The sequence below is a fragment of the Taudactylus pleione genome, unplaced genomic scaffold, assembly GCF_031769625.1.
Source record: "Taudactylus pleione unplaced genomic scaffold, aTauple2 ptg000321l, whole genome shotgun sequence".
NCBI classification, from domain to species: domain Eukaryota; kingdom Metazoa; phylum Chordata; class Amphibia; order Anura; family Myobatrachidae; genus Taudactylus; species Taudactylus pleione.
This window is the reverse complement of record NW_028284722.1, coordinates 3626708-3645772: the sequence shown is the minus strand read 5'-3', so window position 1 is coordinate 3645772 and position 19065 is coordinate 3626708.

The following is a 19065-nucleotide window of genomic DNA, read 5'->3' as shown; positions in this document are numbered from 1 at the left end:
TCTTCTGGTAACATACTTATTTAGGAAGAGATTGTAGACCAGTGGTTCTCAAACTCGGTCCTCAGGACCACACACAGGTCACGTTTTCCAGATCACCCAGCAGGTGCACAGGTGTAGTCATTACTCACTGACACATTTTAATAGATCCACAGGTGGAGCTACTTATTTAATTTGTGATTATGTGAGGAGATCTGGAAAACATGCACTGTTTGGGGGCCAGAGGACCAAGATTGAGAACCTGTGCTAAATGGTAGCTTAGTTTTTGTATTTATAGCACATTTGTGTACACATTTTGAAAACTATTTATTGCATTCTTGCTTTACTGACTACGGTTATTTTTATAAAGGAAATTAGAAAAGATAGTCATGCTTATACTGTAACACTAAATAACTAGCCTTTGCTTTTATTCTACTGTACACTAGCTACCTTTTAACTGAGGTCCTATAAGATTGCTTTGTAGACGACATTCGTTGTTTGTCCTCCTCAGGTCAACACAAAAAGATTTACAGTAAGTCAACTCCAGCCATGTTAAATGCCTGTCCCTGTGCTTTACTTATTGTCATGCCAAAGCAGATTCTTACCCGGAATTGGATTTGTTTGAACTTAAAGACTAATTTTTCACATAAATGAAATAGGAACGGTAAAACAGGGAAAAACTTAAATGTTGTATCTGTAAACAGGGCAAAACTAGATAATAATTATCAATCTCTACATGTTATAAAATAAAGTCAATCGTTGTGATAACAGTTTAGGCAACGTAAGCCAAGAAAGCACTCGGACAGCTGTTTTTTTATTGACTTGCTTTTCTAAACTCGCCACTGCTCAGATCCCTTTTGTCATACATTAGTGTTTCAACCCTTCCTTGACAGAAGCTCTATAGAATAGTGAAAACTGCATTAAAATCCGTTCATGGGTTCTTGAGTGTAGCCCGAACAAACAGACAGATGCCTGCAAGGAAAATTATTTTATACTATGTATAGATTATTCTTCCTAATGGTTAATTTAGACATTTATTTTATTGACAAGGCAGTAGAGCAGAGGTGTTCAAAATCTAGCCCTCCAGCTGCTGTATTACTACTTACTACACAACCGGACAGATCCAACATGCGGTTCTAATCTCCTGAGAAGATCCGGATAAATCACGGTTCTGATCTTCTCATGGCTCGATATTCGGATTTTAAATCCAAATTTCGAGCTTTGGATTGCATAAATTACATGATTTTAGCTGTTTTTTAAAACTTTTTAGAATTAAAAAAAACAGATCCAAAACAAAAACATTTGAGGGTGGTTTTGCAAAACCAAAACACTAAGATGAATCCAGATCCAAAACCAAAAACACAGGTGTAAGTGCACATCTCTAATACCCCTTTTACACCAGAGCTAAAACCCAGGTTATTGCAGGGTTATTGCAGCTCCTTGGTGTAAAAGGGGAAAGGGTTGGTTTGCCGGGTCGAGTGACCTGGCAATCCAACCCAGGCATTTGCAGGGTTTAACATGGGAGTAACCTGTGAAACCCTGCAATGTAAACGGCGCGATCCGGGTCAGGGTGACCTTGAATCGTGTTGCATGCCTGCCGATTGGCCGGCTTCAATGGCTCTTGTAGACGACATCATCTCCAAGCGTCCACTTCAATACTGGAAAAGCCGGGTCTCTGCAGACCCGGCTCCAGGTGAACTGCGCTGACTTGGGAATATCCTGGGTCAGCACCGGGGAAATTCCGAGTCTGATCTGTATTGGAACCCTGTTCCAACCTCTGGGTCAGACCCGGAATTTCGGTATAAAAGTGGTATAATTCTCTCATCTCATAAAGACCCAAAAGCCCAATGCGTCAGAACAATGATTGGAAGGGGTGACATGTTAGTAGGCTTGTCATGTTAGAGAGCCTGTGACAGGGCCACACAGCTATTACTGTAAATATAATCTTCTGTAACTACAAAGAATTCCAAAATGCTGCCGGCATTCAATTTCACTACCCGGAGGTCCATTGCCAAATGTGCCATAATTCCTTTGCCCTGGAGCTGGTCATGTGATGCATTATCTGTGCTGTGCAGTGTTATCATTATCATGTGAGAAGATCACCACCGCACCAGAGTTATGTTACTCAATCTAAGTAAGCCATTTAAATGTGTTTATACAGTACAGTAAAAGTTACACACCCATTTACAGTCTTCATCTGATCTTCTGACCTGCAATATAGATGTATCCACATACCGTATACCTTTCCTCAAATCTCATCAAACTGTGCTTAATCTTCTATTTTAAAACAATTCTTTTGTGACAAAAATACTAATCCCAAGAGCCTAGTACACTATAAACAACTTTGTATGTGGCTACGATGCACATAAGACGATAAATAAATAAAAAAGTCCTAGGGGTATATTTACTAAAAGATTTTGTTTGATGTTTGGTCGATTTTGTGTTTCGACTTTCAGTAAATATACACCTAAATCAAACATTTACTAACAGATGATATTTGACATTGTTTAAAAAAATTATGTCAAAAATCATCTGTTGGGAAGTGTGTGATTTTAACCCTGAAATGCAAAATCGACAAAACATCGACCTTTCGTAAATACACCATATGGCACAAAAAGGATTGGACACATCTGTTACTGGCAAAACCCAGGTAAAATATTACCACTCACCTGTTAGAAAATCAACACAGTTGGAAAGGTTATTTTCTTTACTGGATTTGTTAGCATAATAAAAACATAATTTTATGAACTAGTGTGACCATCGCCATGGTTTACGGCAATTCATCAAAGCCACGTGTCATGACTGTATGTATTTTGTGTGCCTTGGGTAAAGTGCGAGTCTTATTATAATTACCCTAAAGTATATATTTCACGAATGTCTGCTTGCTATGAATTGGGACCATATGTCAAAACTGCATTGCATCACACAACTGAAAACCAAATGGCCAAGTGCTACCTAGCCTTTGATGACAAAGGAGTGCTTTTGCTCTTCACCCTATGGGGGCCTAGTTCCAGGTCAATGCACAGACAGTCCAGCTCAGTTTGTAGGTTATCAGTTTTCCTGCCATAAACAGACCTCTCCAAGTCAGGGAGATATAGGACACTTAAGTCCTGGTTTACATCTACATACAAGGAACAGTGCCTTTTGAGCCCAGAAAGGGTGGGGGCTGCTGGGGGGAGAGCGTGGTTGGGGAACCATAAGAGCCAGCCACCCCTGTTCCATAGTGTTCACTCTTCAAGCAAGAAGCTGCGTGCTAGCAGTGCTCCCCCATCTGCGGTCTATGGTGGTCTTCCTCCACACACAGATCCCATAAGAACTTAGAGTAAGATAATTTAGGATTCTGACTTTTTATCATTTACTTTTATCTGAAATCAATCTGTGAATTTATACTGTATGTCTTCTTTATTCAACTGTTTTTCCTTGTAATTGAACCTGGAGATATTTTCTCAATAAATCTTAAAACTTTATCAGCGTGTGATTTAAGTGTCTGGCGAACGCAAGAGCGCTATTCTAATACTCTTCGTGGTGGCAGCTTTGGTAAAACCCACGTCACAACCTCCCATCTGCATCAGGTTGGTGTATCTGAGTGCAGGCTGGGGTGCGGTGTTGTGACAACTAGAGACTGAGGGCCTGATTCAGAGCTGAACGCTCTGACCAGAGCGCTCGCTCTGAATCAGGGCCCTCCTCCATGAAAATGGAGCGGCCTCCTGGACGCTCGTATAGCTGTGGGTGACCACCAACAGCTATAGCGAGCGTCCATGATGATGGTCGCGATGGTCTTGACCATCGCGACCGTCGGACTTGCGATGGAGACCCTGCGGTAGGGTCTCCCTGCCACAAGCCCTGGATTGATTTTGGCTCTATCAGAGCCAAAATCACTCCCACTGACATCACTAGTGATGTCAGTGGGGCCGGCTTCAGACAGTAGGCGTTCCCATGGGAACGCCTCCGTCTGGCAGGCATGCCCCCGGCACGCCCACCAAAGGGGGCGTGCTGTCAATCAACATTGACAGCACGCCCTCTTTGGTGCGAGACCCGGAGCGATGGAAAGCACGTCGCTCCCCGGGTCTCGTGCATGCGCACGACGGAGCTCCCTCCGTCGTGCGCATGCGCAGTGGGGAACATCGACCCGCTTGCGAGCGTACTGCCGCTCGCGAGCTGGTCTGAATGACCTCCTGAGATATAACATTTTTGAAACTCATCTCTCAAGAAGGTACAGTTAGTCCAGGATGGGAGATTGTTGGAGGGGTCCGTAATTCAATGTAACGAATAACAATGCATCCAACTCTTCAAGCAAATGAAGTAAAATGGTGTATCTGACATTATGTGATTATCTATATAAATAAACATGCACATTTGCAGAATATTTGGCACATAGAGACTGATTCAGAGATGGACCCAATGCCGATTTTTACACAGTTTGAGTGATCACCGGTAATGAGCACATACGTCTGAGTAGCATTAGGCATGCGTCATTTTCATTTTTGCTCACAGTCAGGATTTATTCACAAAGTGATTGACAGACAGGGACCATGTCTAGGCGGAAACTGGGAGTTTGCGATTCAAAAGCCAGCGTACAACGACCATTATTGGGGCATGTTTCTGCCTGCAACTGCGATCCCATACATAGTAAAAATGTCTCCTGCATCTCAATTCCAGCTGTCATTTTGCTCAACTATGGGGTTACTCAGAAGTCCGATAATTGACTAATCTGCGACCGCGCTGCGTCTTTACCACGTAGTCACTTGGATTTGTGATGCCACTGCTGGGCGTCTCAATACAAATCCCAGGTGCAGCAAAATTGCATATTTTCGCACAGCTACTGAGTACAAATTCGCAGCTATTAGCGTCCATCTCTGAATCAGCCCCATAGTGTCATAAAATAGTGTTTTTGCTATGGGCCTAGACTTTTACTTTTTTGGAAATGACCCTTTGCTAGCGCTAAGATTTTGAAATAAAAGCTAATGTTTTGGTATCCAATATAGTATAACTATTCCTTGTCCTGTACAAAGCACTTATGACTGTGGGTATAAAATACAAGAGCTGGAAAGGATAACTATTATTTTCTGTAGTAAGTGAAATCGGAAGATGATTGACAGAAAAAGAGGTTTGTAATGTTAGAGAGAAATGCCTAATTCTTTCTAATGTAATATACTCTGTAATCATTTCTGAAATCATGAAACAGTAATTACCATGCAATGGTTTGCTGTCCCTTTTGACCTTCAATGAGAAACAGTAGGATGCTGCTTTTGAAATGGTATCTTGGTAGCATGGAGTGTTAAATAAGTTTAAATCGGATGGAGCCTGCAAATGGATACCTTTCAGCTTCCTGCATTGACTGTAAACTATACAGCCTTCTGTCTTTTGGTAGAGCAGCCGGGTTATATAATGTATATATGAATTTTCAACACTTCAAACAAATGATAAATATTGCTATATTGTTATTCCATGCATTAGTAGAACAATAACTGATTTTAATGCCAATCACATATCCAATGCTTCAGAAGCCATGTTTGTTTGGGTTAGAGAAGAGTAGCTAGAATAGATGGAATGCATACGATTGACCGGCAGTCGGGATGTCAGGGGTCAGAAGACCGACAGGGGTCAGTAAGTAGCCTAACCCTCCCCCCTCCCCCCCCATAACCCTCTCCCGGTGGTACCTACCCCTTAACCTCCCCCCAGTGGTGTCTAACCATAACCTCATCCACCGGTAGTGGCTAAACCAAAGCCCCCTTTCCCGCACCCTTAATGTAACCCTCCCCAGTGCTGCCTATCCCTAACCTCCCCCCAGTTGTTCCTAACCCTAACCCACCCTCCCTGCAGCCTAATCCTAACCCTCGCCAGTGCTGCCTAACCCTAACCTCCCCCATTTGTACCTAATCCTAACCCGCCCTCCTCGCAGCCTAACCCTAGCCCCCCCAATCTCCGGCCTAACCCTAACCCACATTCTTACCTTCTGGATGCCGGTGGTTGGGATGGCGGCATCGGCATTCTGAGGGAGTCTGGATTCCAGTGTCGGTATATTATTGTCCGGCATCCCATCCGCCGGTATCCTGACGGGAACCCGAGTAGACCTTAGGCTACCGCAAATGTCAATGGTGCGACCAATGTTGCGTAAATCCACTTCTACAGTCAATCGCAATTGCATATTGCCACAACCTCTATTGCCAGAGCGTCTGCGACGGTGGCTGCATTGCCAACCATCTCTGAATCAGGCCCTTAGACTGTAAGCTCTTACGGGACAGGGACTGATGTGAATGATAAATATCTTACCACATCCCCTTCATATACAAAATATGTTGTTAACATTAAAGATGGAGAAGCCTATATCTGGAGATCAGGGACATACTCAATGTTTCAGAATTTGGGCTATCCCATGGTAGGGAATTTCAATAATGGAATAAGGGTTATATTTACTAAAGGTCAATTTAGATCAACATTGATGTTGTATGTCTGGGGCTTAATTACACATCGACTAATACTTAAAATACCAAATCAAAAATGATGTGTTAGTAAATGTGTGATTTAGGCCCTCATTCAGAGCCGTACGCTCTGAGCAGAGCGCACGCTCTGAATGAGGGCCGGCCTCCATCAAAATGGAGCGTCCTTCTGGACGCTCGTATAGCTGTGGGTCACCACCCACAGGCTATACGAGCGTGCATTTTAATGGCCGCGATGGTCGAGACCATCGCGACCATCGCGACCATCGAAATTGCGAGCCGGAGCCTGCGGTTGAGGTTTTCAACCGCAAGCTCTGGAGTGATTTTGGCTCTATCAGAGCCAAAATCACTCCCACTGACATCACTAGTGATGTCAGTGGGCCGGCTTCTGACGGGAGGCGTTCTCGTGGGAACGCCCCCGTCAGGGAGGCACGCCCCCGGCACGCCTACCAAAGGGGGCGTGCTGTCAATCAACATCGACAGCACGCCCCCTTTGATCAGACACAACGAGCGAAGGACTTTCCTTCGCTCGTCGCGTCTGGCGCATGCACACGACGGAGCTCCCTCCGTCGTGCGCCTGCTCAGTGCAGAACATCGACCCACTTGCGAGCGGACAGCCGCTCGCGAGTGGGTCTAAATCAGGCCCTTAGTCCCAGAAACACAACATCGATATTGATCGATTTTTTTATCGATCTTTGAATCAATCAAAATTTATTAAAATTAACCTTTAGTAAATCTTGCAAGTCTTGAAGGATGGAGTGAGAAGTGGCTTTCTAAGAGAATTGGATATGTTTAGGGGAAATTTACTATTATTATCCTTTATTTTTATGGCGCCACAAGGGTTCTGCAGCACCTCACAAGTGAGCAAAATAAGGAAACAGTGACTTACAGTACAAAAAATACAGGACTAGCACATGGTTTTAAATCATTGATGCATCCATGTTCTTAACAGTCAAATAAGCAACAGGGCAGCAACAAACAAAGGTTAGGTGCTGTTATAGGGAGTATGTAATAGTATAGGTAAGGGAAAGAAAAAGCACATGAGGTAAAAGGGCCCTGCTTGTGAGAGCGTACAGTTTAAACGGCAGGAATAGACAGACAGGGGTGACACAGAGGGGTGAGACAGTGAGCAAGGAGCAGTGGATTAGGTACGATTGTAGGGAGTATAAGATAGGGTAAGTAAGGGAAAGGAGAAGCACCTGAGGGAAGAGGGTCCTGCTCGTTACAGCGTACAGTCTAAAGGTGAGGGGTAAACTGACAAAGGTGACACAGATAGGGTAGGCAGTGAGGAAAGAGAAAGAAGCATTGCATTAGGATTAGAGCTTTATGGCTTGGATGAAGAACTGAGGGCCTAATTCAGACCCACTCGCGAGCGCTAAGCGCTCGCAAGCAGGTCGATGTTGGCCCAGTGCGCATGCGCACGACAGAGGCGGCTCCGTCATGCGCATGCACGAGACCCGGATAGCGACGGGCAAGCCGTCGCTATGGGTCTCGCTACAAAGGGGGTGTGCTGTCGATGGTGAGTGACAGCACGCCCCCTTTGGTGGACGTGCCGCAGGCGTGGCTGGCCAGACGGAGGCATTCCCATGGGAACCCCTACCGTCTGGGGCCGGCCCCACTGACATCACAAGTGATGTCAGTGGGAGTGCTTTCAGCTCTAATAGAGCCAAAAGTACTCCAGGGCTTGCGGCAATGAGACCCTACCACAAGGGTCTCGTCGCAAGCCCGATGGTCGCGATGGTCTTGACCATCGCGACCATCTTCCTGGCCACTCGCTATAGCGGCCATTCTAAAAATTCAGAAAGACGGCCCTGATTCAGAGCGAGCACTATGTCAGAGCGTCCGGCTCTGAATCAGGGCCTGAGTTCTGAGAGCCCTTTTGAAGTTTACTAGAATGGAGGAGAGTCTGATAAGGAGAGAGAATTATATTGCATTCTGGAATATAATAACCTGCAATAATACAAAAAGGACAATTAAATCTGCAGCTGTATGAATAAAGTCTAAGAAATCAGTATTATTAAAAAATATATGTATTTCTTCTCCCTGTCTATGTGCTATAATTGCAGATATAATAATGCATAATAATATACTGTATGTGATGTGCAGTTACTGTTTCCGAGAAATCTCTTTCTAAGTTCTTAAACCACACATGACCTGGCACAGAAATCCACAGTTGCTCATATTGAGTTTTCAATTCCAACAGGGCAGTACATTGATTTTTAGCTCCATTTAATTTGATAAAGTTGAGGTAATGTTTATTATCAACAGAATAGGTTGATGTATTTATAGAGATATTGTAAAGTATGGGTATCATGGGAAATCATGCTTCAGTGCACAAGTATGCGTACACACACACCCAGCGGTTAGATTGATTCAACATGTGAGTATAGGCAGTAACTGTGTGCATAAATGTGTTATTGCTGGTAACTGTGTGCCAATAGAGGTTTAGAGGCTGGAGACACAGACATGATTTCATTCCTATTACTTTGTTGAAGGTAGTCACTAATGTGAACCACAATATTCATAAGTGCCAACCACCATCACTTACTGTACATACAGTTTTTTGGGCATTGACCTCTGTATTGATTTCTTGAAATGTAAAGTGTCTATCTACAGTAAATCTGCAGACCTGTACATTTAACAGCAGTGTGAATGGTAAGTACTGTAGTTCCCATAGTTGCCTACTCTCTCTGAATTTCCTGGAGAGAGTCATTGATATTTGGGGAGCTCTCCCATACTCCCAAAATAGATGACCAACCTCCCTTATCTGCCTACTTCAACAGATAATTAGGTGGTCTGGGGGCTTGGTGACATGTATCAAAGTATTGTGACATTGCACCCCCATCCCCAGTGCAAAATGCAGTGAATCGTGGCATTGTACATCAGAGACTCAGAGACTGGGGCCACAATGATGTGATTCAGGGTGTTACACCCTTACTCCAAGCTGGACCTTCTTCTCTGAAATCTCCCAAGCAGCCCAGGTAAAAAACAGAGATGTGCAGTTCGGTTCTCCAGAAATCCGAATCCACCTGAATTTAAGGAATTCAAGGAGATCCAAGCCGCAGTTTTGATCTCCTTAGGAAATCTGGATAAATCTGAGTCACTGTTCTGATTTTCCAGTGGTTCATAAATCGGAATTTAAAGCCAAAACACTATATGGTGGTTTTACAAAACCAAACCCGAAGATGAATCCAGATCCAAAACCAAAACATGAGGGTCAGCATACATCTATAGTAAAAAGTGGGCCAATATGGTAGCACCTGGTTTGGTCCTTTCCACTGAGGCACTATGGATGATTTCCTGTGAAATACATTGATGGGGAGTCGCAGTCTAAAAGCTAAGTAGAGTGACACCGTTCCTCTGTTCCTTAAATCTGGACATTCTGACCTGAGAATGAAAAGCATAGATTAATTTTACTGGGGACTTTTCGTTGTTCAGAAGGAATTAAATCAGTTAGCTAAGAAGAAAAACAAGAGATGAAGAAAGCTGTTTTATAGGTCTTCCCTGTCAGATCTTATAAGTTCAAAGTAGGGATGTGCAGGCTCGGGTAGGTTCGAGTTTGCACGTTGAGTTCGGATTTTTCCCTCCAAAAAAATTAAACTCAGAAAGAGGCTAAACGTCATCTTACATGGACGAACATCATCATTCCTGGACAAAAGTCCAGGGATGATGATGTTCGTCCATGTAAGATGACGTTTAGCCTCTTTCTGAGTTCCGTTTTTTTTGAGGGAAAAATCCGAACTCAACGTGCAAACTCGAACCTATCCGAGCCTGCACATCCCTAGTTCAAAGACTAATTTGTCTTTGTGTGTGTGGTAATTTCAACCCATGCACTGTACATTTTATCATGTTCATAGTTTATCTCTATTTTGCCTCTCTATTTAACTTGGTACCTGTGTATTTTAAGAGCAAATAAACTTCTGCAAAATCTGGAAAGTACTGCAAGCTTCTTTTTTAACCTGGGCTGCAGGGGCGTATTTATAATGGTTGCAGGGTGTGTGGTGCACACAGACCTCTGGGACCATGGGGGGCCCGCCCCGCACATCCTGTACCCATATTATACTCACCTCTCCAGAGTCCCACGTCGGCACCGGTGTCTGCGCTGTACAAATGGCAGGAAAATGGTGGCCGCAGCCATTTTCCCATCACATGCACAGTGCAGGTAAAATGGCCATGGCGGCCATTTTCCCGGTGACCTGTGCATGCGCTATAGACTCTGGGCAGACTCTAGTGCCCAGAGTCATTAAGTGCGGTGCTGGCCGCACACTGCTCAGTGTGCTGCTGGCCGCCGGTCGGAAAGGAGGAGGCCCGTGATGGAGACTGCACACGGGTCCACTCCTCTCTAGAAATGCCCCTGCTGGGCAGTACAGTGTGTACAGTACTTCTGTCACTATTTATAGTACCAGTCCAATTAAATAAATCTGATTCACAACCTTTTACTTACTGTACTGCAAAGTCACAACTAGGGGTGTGAGCGGTGAAGCCACACACAGTGCAGCGCTCTGTGGGTGGCATCGCAACTCACCCACAGCTCCTGCATCTGGCTAGCAGGGTGCCTGTAACGGGACCCTGCTGCCAGAATCTCTGCAGCAGTGTTGCCTGGAGCATTCTAAGGATGCTTCAGACGGTCACAGTGCTGCCCTTATAGCACCATGGAGCATCCTGAGGATGCTCCAGGCATTGCTGTAATCACGGACTGAGAGAAAAAGAAGGAAATGTCCATTGCAGTGCACTCAACAAAAAATTATATATAAAATATAACTTTTAATGGTTTGATACATAATATCTAAATACTAAAAAGCGAAATATTAAAAAGGGGGTAGTGTGTGTGATGTAAATGAATGTGTTAATAAAATGCGTGCGCTCCTAATCCACGGGATGTCCAGATGTAAGTATCAATGACTGGTTAACATATATACTCAGATAGGTGGAATAATATCCCCTTTATGATATGATCCACACGTGAGATTGATGTATGATCTATATCAAATGTCGATTTTATTGGGTAATATGAGGGACAGCGTCCCTTTATAACTCTATAAACATTGATTTCTGGTTATTTCTTATATTAAAACAAAAGCTTGACAGTATCCACTGTTATAAGGTGAATAATTCCTTCCTCTGATACTATATATCACACACTGTCTAGATCAGGGGTCTTCAAACTTGGCCCTCCAGATGCTGTGGAACTACACATCCCAGCATGCACTGCACATAGTTTTAGCATGCTGTTATATCAAAAAGGTGGCAGTGCATGCTGGGATGTGTAGTTCCACAGCAGCTGGAGGGCCAAGTTTGAAGACCCCTGGTCTAGATTATATCATATATAACAGTGTGTAGAGAGTATCATTTCACTGTTCAAGAAGATATAAATTGGAGAATAATTCTCCTATTGATATTATCATTAATCGGTTTTCACCGTATTTCTCCTACAATATAAGTGAACAGTTCACTCTTTATAATATAATATCACACGTGACTAGTAGGATATTTATACACAGTTGTAGAGTTATTTTATTTCTGTTATTGAACCCACTGTTGTCCCATTACATCAAATGTGTGGTTCCTCTCTCTAATTATCACTCTTATGGAGCGTACACACGGTCAGATTTGTCAGACTTGTCAGATTTGTCAGATGAACGACTGAACGATTAAACGATTTGAACGATTTGGACGATTTGACCAAAGTTTTGAACGATTTGAACGATTTGAACGATTGAACGATTTTTAACTGCATTAAAATGAATGGAATCGTCCAAGTCTGACTGCAAACCCATCAGATGTCAGATATCGTTATCTGACAAACGGGAACGCGCATCGTTGATCGTCCATCGTTCAGGCATGTCAGATATGAACGATTTTTCATCAGATATGAACGACTGAACGATTTTTAAATCGTTATCGTCCATATCTGAAGAAAAAATCTGATCGTGTGTATGCACCATTACAGTGATAAGATCTTATGCTTATATCATGAGTATTTCAGCATCTTAAATATCCTACAACTTTTAATATAGTATATCTCCCACAGGGATTTCTGACCTTATATCATATATCATATATCATACATCCTCCCATCATTATATGTGCAAATGTTGCTGGGAAATATTTTATGCAAATATTGAGTGTCTTTATTTCCACTGTCCTGTTCTATCCACAGATCTCTATGTGCTAAGCTACATATCCGGGGGGGGTCCCCTCCTTGATATATTACTGCACCGAGTAACTGTGTCAATAGTGGTTAATAATATTTGTACATCTTATCATTTTTTAGACTTGTGTCTCTATTTCAGATAGGTTATACCACAGCAGCCTCTCGTTATTTACAATGCAACACACACATATCGTTATATGTTAACAACAGTCTCCTACTGGTTGCGCTGCAGCATACATATTTTAGTCATTGTTAGGTAAGAATTCCTAATCTTGCAGCGCTCACTAGTAAAGTATCATATTAGGACATCACACAGTGTGGAGCGCCGCTAACCGATGCAGCGTTACGCTAGGTAGCATTGTCAAGGTAAGCCGAGCCGCTTACCGGAAGTCTCTTAAATACCCTCACATACTTCTCATAGCCAATCCAAGACTCCTTGGGCTGGATTTCTCCAATCGCATGTCTCCATATCTCTTGATGCCTCCCCCTCTCTCTCAGATTGACAGATTCCTTCTCTTCCAGCGAGTGTCCATGTTTCCTAACCACGTCCTTCAGACTTGAGCAATCCATTCCCGATAGTTCAACTTCAACACACGTAAACAGCACTACAATCGGAGTCAGAGAACTGTCTATATATAGATAATAATAAAGGACATCTCCAGGTCCTAATCATACATCATCCATGAGAGTTCATGTTATTAAATATAGAAGGGGGAGAGTTAATACTACATTGAGTCCCTTTGGACATAGGGTTTATTCAGGTTAAAGGAACAATTACCAGAAAGTAGATTCTGCTGGTTCTTTTAAAGGATTTTAATATACATCTATTCTTAGTATTATGAAGTTTATTTTCTATATTATAGAAGTTTCAAAATATATTTATACATTTTCTGATGAGTATATATGAGTTTCCACTACCCATGTTATCATTTACACTACTCAATCTATTATATTAAGTTTAATATCAATCAGTTTAATCTCTATAATACAATATAATAAATATATACAGTATATTGATCCTCATCCCGATATATTAATTTTTTATACTAAAAAAACATTAGTGTACATAGATGTATTAACATACAAATTCTATTTCAAGGAAATAAATATATAGTGTTATTGAGTTTAAATCTATATTATTAATAACGTGTCCAAATATAGCATAAATCATAGTGCTCCTCATTTAGATGTGTAAAAAATTGATATAGAGACTTAAGTGCTCATGATATGAATAAATATATGTGCTAATATAAAATACATGAAAAAATAAATTATTATATATATATATATATATATATTTTTTTTTTCAAAAGTAATGTGTTAATGGATTTAACCTTATATCATTATTGTGTGCCCAAAAATTCACAAGTACCACCATCTCCAAGACTCAAGGGTATAGGTATCCTCAAATTAAAAAATATGTGAATAAAATATATAAACTTAAATGTGTTTGTGCCTCACATAAAAATAATAGTGCCATAAAGTGCATATTTTAAACTAAATAAGAGAGAAAATTTATAAATCCTAGGTTCCTCATATAACTAGTGATACGAGAGGATAGTTGTACTCCTAAATCCAGACATATATCCTATTTATCATTTCCATGTTGTTAAGGTTCTAAATTTGAAAATAGTCCTGAAATTATTGACTGTTTTCTTCATTGTCCCCATTGTTGTCTGAAATCAAATCCCATGTCCAATGTGACTCACATATCCTTACTCAGCTTATTCCCCTAAAAAAGGTACATAGCTGTTTTCTTCATTCAAGCCCATTGGTGTCAAGGTGTTCATGAGAAAAATTAATCGAGTTTCTTGTCTCAATAATTCTCTATCCACATCTCCTCCTCTAATATACAAATTAATTTTCCTCATCCCATATGCTCGTAACCCATTTGGATTCCCCCCATGATATTTAAAAAAATGTCTCGCTATTGGGGTCAAAGGTTTGAACAATCCACAATCTCTTTCTGAATTTTTTATACTATTTAGATGTTCAAATATCCTCTTTTTGAAAGGTCTTTTGGTTTTTCCGATATAACTTTTATGACATGGGCAGTGTAAATTATAAATCACTGCTGTAGTATTGCAAGTGATATATTCATTAATGTGACATTTTTTATTGAATCTGTCATGATATGATTCCATTGTTGTCATCATTGGACATGCTTTGCATGTTCAACATTTTCGGGATCCTTTCTTAAAGTATAATTGTCTTGCCGATGGTTCTAAGTGGCTTCTAGTTAAAATATATTTTAAATTCTTTGATCTTCTCCAGCTCATTGATATTTTTCCTCCAATAATCCTAGCCAGATCATCATCCATGTTTAATACATTCAGATGCTTTTGTAAAATATTCTGGATGTATCTCCATTCTTTACAGAAAGTCCCTATGAATCTGACGGTTTCATCCTGGCCCTTTTCCTTTTTTGGTGTCAATAATTGATCTCTTGTATATCGGTGAGTTTCCTTATACCCTCTTTTACTCATTCTGCTACTATATCCTCGACATTTTAACCTTCTTGTCAGTTCTGCCGACCTTTCCAAAAATGTGTGTACTTCAGAATAGTTTCTCTTCATACGGAGAAACTCTACTTTGGGTAGGCGTTTCAGCGCTGAAGGGAAATGCAAACTTTCTTCATGCAGTATACTGTTTGTAGATGGTTTTTTACGGTATAAATCTGAGGAAAGATGTCCATCTTCCTCCATTTTTAGGGTGATGTCATGAAAATTAATACTCTCTTTGCTCGCTTCATACGTTAATCTGAGATTCAAATCATTGTCATTTAATTTTATCAGGAATTCCTGAATTGCTGTAATCACCCACTCCCGGTGCCGGGAGCAGGCCATGCCCCCTCCACGTGACATCATACAGAGGGGGCATGACCTGCACCATGCGCCAGGAGTGCAAGCTACGGCGCTGCTGTACTGTAACAGTATCTGCTTTCGGATAATCATCAACACATCCTGAGTAAATACAATTACCAACATATATTCAATGTACAATGGGCATGATACAGAGGTCGGCACTAATGCAGCTGTGACTGCATCATTTTATGCAGTGTGACTGCGCCTTTATGCTAATGCTGCAGTCATTGGGATTCGTACAAAGATGCCCATTGGCTGCAGTGTTAATCTGTAGCGGTGCGTGAAAAGACGCACTATCGGTAGCACCAACAGACATTGTGCCAGCCATATGAACACACAGAATGTCGGTCTGAACGTGGCCACCAAAATTAGTACAATTACGGAAATAGATGTAGTCGCTGACTGTGAAACGCCCACATCTTATATAGCAGTCAGGTTTCCCAATAATAATAATTTAATCACATATAAAAATAAAATACAAATATACAACAATACACTTCTGTATATATTATTAGGAATATTCAACTATAGTTCACAGATGAAAATAAAGCAATCTATGTGGTTTAAAATTCAATACATTTTATAAAAATGTCCCATAAGAACACCTATTACCAGAACAAAGAGCCTGATTCAGAGCCGCTTGTAAGTGGCCGCTCGTTCGCTCCGAGCGATGTTTGCCCAACTGCGCATGCATACGGATCGTAATACGCATGCGCGAACCAGTTAGTGCGGCCAAAAATCGTTTGTTCGCTAAATAGCGAATGGCTGCTATTTTGAGTGACAGAATGAGGCGTATGTGGGTGGTAACAGGGGAAGGTGCTTGAAAACGGGGAGTGGAGATCCGAACGCAGGCGTGCTTAAAGGTCAAAACGGACGTTTTAAGGGTGTGCATAATTAATACAGCAGCGTCATTGACCACGTCACTGGGTTATTTTATAGCCAGAACTGCTCGCAAAATTGTGGTAGCAAAAACCAACCACAAGAATAGCGAGCAGTTTATACTCTTGTCGATGTACTCGATTAATCTAATAAATAGCAGACATGACGTAGGATGCGAGTGTCCAGGGGGCGTATTTTTTCAAAAAATGACCGCAAGTCTTGTTCGTTCGTTCAGACATAGAGGCGTGAACAGACCGCAAAGAGCGAACGGTTCATTTGAATAGCCACCCCTATTTTCTGAACGAGCCAGCGCCAATAGCGTCCGGCTCTGAATCAGGCCCAAAGTCAGTATTTTCCATTAATAGAAAAAGCACATAATGTTCATCAATGGGTTAATAGTGCTCCACTAAAGTGTGTATCAATAGGATAATCCGTGAGGGATGTTCCGTTAAAATCATATATGGTCTAACTGTTCCAATAAGGAAAAGACCATAATGGTAATGAATGAATAGCTTAATTGGTGCCACAAGCTTTGACGCACTGGATATACTTGGTGAGCTGAGTTACTCTGGAAAATAGCCTAATTAGGGCAGCTCTGCTTCAGCAGTCTTGTTTAGCTCCTGTGTGTTCCAGCTTGATTCAGTCGCATACGTCCACTAGGGTCAGCTGCATACACCGTGGAGTTATCGTGTACACTTGCTGTGCCTCCACCGTAAGGTTTGTATTTGCAAGACACTCCGGTGTCTCCATCACAGATCAAAGTGCTGCCAATATGGGGGTCCACTGACGCGTTTCGTCCTGGCATATGAGGGCTTTATCAAAGATAAAAAAATAATACAAATTAAAGTACTGCACAGTGATATATGGGGAGAGGGGCACTAAAACAGTTGGGGCCCATTAACACTGGAGGTGGGTGTGGAGGCTCTGCCACTGGGAACTATTACCACTAGGGGGTTCAGGTATGATAATGCAGGGGATCTTTTGGGGGTGGCTATTTCTGATGGGGAGGGGTGAATGTTGGTTTTACAGTGGAGGCATGTACCCCCCTGGGTTTGTTTTTATTTTAAATAAAATATTTAAATATATTTTGAATATTACATTGCAGACTGTATTTGAAAAAAAGGACAATATCTAACAGCTTTTTAGGGAAAAAAATGTCAGTTAAGTGGTTAATATTAAGAATAAATATTTGCTATATTTTACAGACTGATTTTCATCAAATGTGTACTTTTCAGTATGTAGTTATGTGACCGGCAGCCTCAAGGCCTCCGGTCACAATCCCCGATGGCAGAATGTCGGCTAGGGATTCATGACCGACGCCTATCAAAATTCCCGATGCTGGATTTCAGGACGATGCAGGCCCAAACGAGGTAAGTCCGGGGTGCCCGTCGTCTTAGCTGCGCAGGGGGATGGTTAGGGCACCCCGTGGGGAACTTTGGGTTAGGCACACCCGCAGAGAGGGTTAGGGTTAGGCTAGGGGTATGGGGGGTTAGGGTTAGGTGCCACCGGCATTTCAATCCCATTCCATTTATCTATTACCCCTTAAAACAGAATGATATACATAATTATTGGTGATGTACCTGTACTGTACAGTACAAAGCTTCTGTTGTTGTTCCTTTTTTATTTTTGTTTTTTTGGCTTTTTATCTCTTAGAATGTTTAGAAGTAATTATTTTCCTGTATTATATGTAATTGTGTATGTTGTGTGCACTAAACAAATGCAATCCTCTTTTGGACTAGAGTATAGTATGCCAACACTTCGATGGCTGGATATTAGTGCTAGAGTATGATGCTTATTTATAAGCCTGTGAGCAGCAGTAATTAGTAGTTTATTAATTAATTTCTCAGGTGCTGAGAGCGATGACTTGTGGAGTACATGGGACGTTATGAAGCCAGGTAACCCATTGAAAAGGTGACCAACATATGACATATGTGTGTAGTGATTGACTAATCCCTTGCACTGTAGTACTAGTTGCATCCAATTCACAAGCCACATGTGCTAAGAGTGGGATACAGGACAGCAAAGTTTCTCCTTAAGCTCGAGATAACGGAACAAAGGGATAATGTTTCCTCCCACTGAGCAATGATTATTAAGTGAAAATTAATGTCATGTTTGAAGCCACCAAGCCTATTGCATCTTAGAAACACTTGCTCCATTTAAAAATAATAAAATATGACAACTGTAATTATATAATTGCTATAATATCATTTCATAGATGCAAAGTGCAGTAAACCGTGGTAGAAACAACAGTTACTGGAGATATTCCTGGTTGTATTTCTTCACATGCCTGCCCAGATCACTCAGTTCTTGATGAAAGGAAGTACACTGCTCCTAATGTTCTTACTGCTGTACAAAGGGAAAGTCTTAACACAAATAAATCATCCTAATACAAAGGCACTTTCTGGCAACTCTAATTGCAGCTTCCACTTTAGGGCCCATTAACTTTCTTCATACATTTGCAGTAACTTCTAGAAGCCGACTTATCTGCAGTTTCTGAATGTTGAAAAGAAGAGAAGAAAGAAAACATTAATTTATGTTCAGAATTCTTCATATTTTAGGTGATCAGATTAAAACTAAAAAGAGAACTTGAGAAGTTTGTTGATAGAGAAAGTTGTCGAAATGTTTTTAAAATTTTGCAGTGCTAATTATTATTATTATTATTATTATTATTATTTGCTTTTTAGCATGTGGTGTAGGTGTTGAGAATCCCGGGTTTTTGTCGGGGCTCGGCCTAACTACCAGGGATGCACTT